The sequence below is a fragment of the Montipora foliosa genome, chromosome 3 (assembly GCF_036669935.1).
Source record: "Montipora foliosa isolate CH-2021 chromosome 3, ASM3666993v2, whole genome shotgun sequence".
Classification (NCBI taxonomy): domain Eukaryota; kingdom Metazoa; phylum Cnidaria; class Anthozoa; order Scleractinia; family Acroporidae; genus Montipora; species Montipora foliosa.
This window is the reverse complement of record NC_090871.1, coordinates 47,961,039-47,964,293: the sequence shown is the minus strand read 5'-3', so window position 1 is coordinate 47,964,293 and position 3,255 is coordinate 47,961,039.

Genomic DNA, 3,255 nt, shown 5'->3' with positions numbered 1-3,255 from the left:
CTTCCTTCTATTACGCACATACAAACAACACTGTGCACAGGCAATTTCATATCCTTGGGCTATACTATTGTATATTACCGTTATGCCTCTCCGCTTCGCACATCATTATTCAAATACTAATAAGCGAAAGTCATGTGAGGCAGCAGCGAGGCATAACAAATAGTCATATATAACAACCAAAACTAACCTAAAACTATCCTCAAGCTTAAGTTAAACTTAATTGTCTTAATCTGAGCGTAATAAAACTGATTTAACGTGCCTAGCTTGTTTCGGTCTCGAGCTTCAAAGAATTTTGCTTAAACTCTTCAGTACTGCAAGGATGAGCAGTCATGTGAGAGCACTCGCCTCTCCACTTGCCGTACTGTGATCTTGCAAATTTTTTCATTTTTTACTTTCTTATTAGACTTAAAAGACTTGACACGATTTCTGCAGAGCCTCTCTTTCTCGCTCTCTGTCGAGTTTTAGAAAGGCTCTGTTCGCAGGGTGACAGGGTTCAGGCGTAATGTTGGAGATGACCGGAGCGTTCTAGATGAGAAAAAAATTGTCATAATCATAGCAACTTTCGCAAAGTTCAGCGGCTTTTTTCATCGCCTAGATAATGGCGCTTTACAAAAAAGATCTATAAGAATTAAAAAATTAAAAGGCAAAAAAAATAATTACAAGCAGAAGGCGAGTTTTAAAAAGTAGGTTTTTAAACGATTCCTAAAAATGTCAACCGAGTTACTCAATCTTAAATTTAGCGGCAGAGTATTACTTGGAGGCAACTACGGCAAAGGCACTATCCCAATATGCTATCAAGCGAGCTGGCGGGGTAGCCAAGATAGTCTCAATGATGATGACCTTAGATTGCGTGACTATGTTTTGCACTCCACCAAGTCAGAGATGTAATCAGGTGCTGCTCCATTAAGAGATTTAAAAACTAGTAGAACCATTTTATACATCGAATCAGTAAGCAGTGAAGCTCTTTCAACGTCGGGGTGATGTTATCGATTTTTCTAGAACGCGTTACAAGTCATTCCGCAGAATTTTGAACTGACTGTAACTTGGGTAGTAGCCGCTGTGGGAGTCCATATGAAAGAACATTGCAATGATCTAATTTGACGTGATCAAGGCATGAACCACAGTTTTAGCACTGTCTACAGAGAGATACTTTCGTATTTTAGCAATGTTCCCAAGGTGATAATGCGCAGACTTGAAAATAGCTCTCACGTGATCTTCAAGGTTAAAGCATCGATCAAGAACAACTCCAAGATTACGAGTTGAAGGTGACTGAACAACAGTAGTATTGCAAGCACAGTTCCCTCACCCCGAAACGAGTAGACAGCCTTGACAAAGGAATGTCCTAGTCGACTGTATCAAATGCGGCAGATAGATCGAGTAAAAGTACGATAACAGACTTGTTGTTATCAAGCGCAGTCAGAATGACATTTTGTGCCCTTAAAAAGTGTAATTTCGGTGATGTGAAACCTTTGCAGACTGGAACTTCTCATGAAGATATTGATTTAAAATATGATGGTGCAAACATTATTCGAGCATTTTAGTGGCATCCCCCCCCCCCCCAAAAAAAAAAAAGTTCAGAGAAAATGAAAGTAAAAACATTTTCTACGACAAAATCGACAAAAACTTCACAACTCGATGAAACAATGGCCAGGAACTTCGCCCTCCTAACTTGAGAAAAGGTATCGTAGAAGAACATGGAGAACCACAGCACCGTCTTAGTTCCAAGATATGTTGTCGAGAATATGTATGAGACGGTGATAGTGATGTAAATAAACTCTCTGAGTGTTCAGCTAGAACTTGTTTAGCGCTGAAATGACTTCTGTCTGGCCCAGGATTAATATTAACATCACAAAATATAGTAATCTCAACCGGAGGATCATGACCCGGAATGGCTAGTTATGTAATGCCACGCTTCCACATTTAGAAGCAACAATCTGCAGTTTGCAGACCTTTGATATTCGTCGTCGCGATCCGATGTTAGCGAAGACATCCAATTTTAGCTTATGCATCTTAACATTACAATGCTTATATAATTATACGTATTACAAAAGCCACATTGGACATCTGTGCGCCCTGGCGAAAAAGGTGCATGAATCGTAATTTGGGGAGTCAAAGAGGAAAGCGAGAAGACCTTCAATTCAATGGTTGAGTTCCTTGAGAGTGAGTTCTTTAAGAATCACATGGGACTGGACGACGGGGAGAATTCTCAAAATTCATGGCCCTACGTAAGCTTAAGAACAAATATTACAAAGACTTGCCAATTTTTATTTCAGGTAACGTCTCGAAATCGGTTCGTGAGGGATCGTACTACCCTTCCGAAAATCTACCTTGCTGATATAAAAGCAAAGCCAAACGTGATCTTCGCCTTTATACCTTGGAGCGTCCCAGCACAAATACTATATAAAGAAGAGGGAGTCGACAAGTTAAAGTCATTCATTCTGCCCAAAACGTAATGCTGTTAAAACTTTGAACTTCCGATCAAGTATACTATTATTTAATTTGTTCAAATGCAAGTTTAGTCTAGGCAGCCAAGCTTTATTTACTGTAATGGAGAAACTGACTAGAGAGCTCGGCGAGAGTGTACCGAGAAGCTGGCTGGCAAAGCTTTAATTTGGTAAGTGCGCTTTCGGTTTTGTGTTTGTGTTTGTGTTTGTTATGTTTTGTGTTTATGTTAACAAACTCCACATATTTACTCGATTGTAATTAAGCGTATCATCCGTTTAAATTATATGTTATGTTTTATTTATGTTTTTCAATTATGTCTGCTCTCAAGAGAACAACCACTTGAAGATTTTTACTGGGTTGCCAGTATGGCAATCCCAGTCGGAAAATGGGTAAAATGTCTTTTAATTGCATATGCTTTGTGACACGGATTGTGTGTCTTGTTTGAACGCACGCAATTGAAGTAGAAAGGGTTTTTTGCCTCTAATAGCAAATATGTTGTTTGTTTTAATAAATTTTTCGCTGGAAAAGGCTTTTGCGAGATTTCCAGCTTTTGTGAATTTTAATATCATGTTGTGTAATTTTCGAGTGTAACAAATTTGCATACGTGGGTTGAAATGTGATACGGGAGGATTTTTGTGGTAGTGCACTGTAAGCAGCGCGTGCATAAGTCACGAAAATAAACAGGTCTGTAGGAAGCGTGCTTGAGTTTCAACAAAATGAGCCCCAAAATCAGCAAAAAATTGTGACGCTGATGAATAATAAAGTAGCTGCTATTTCGAAAACGATGGCATTACCTGGTGATAAATAACG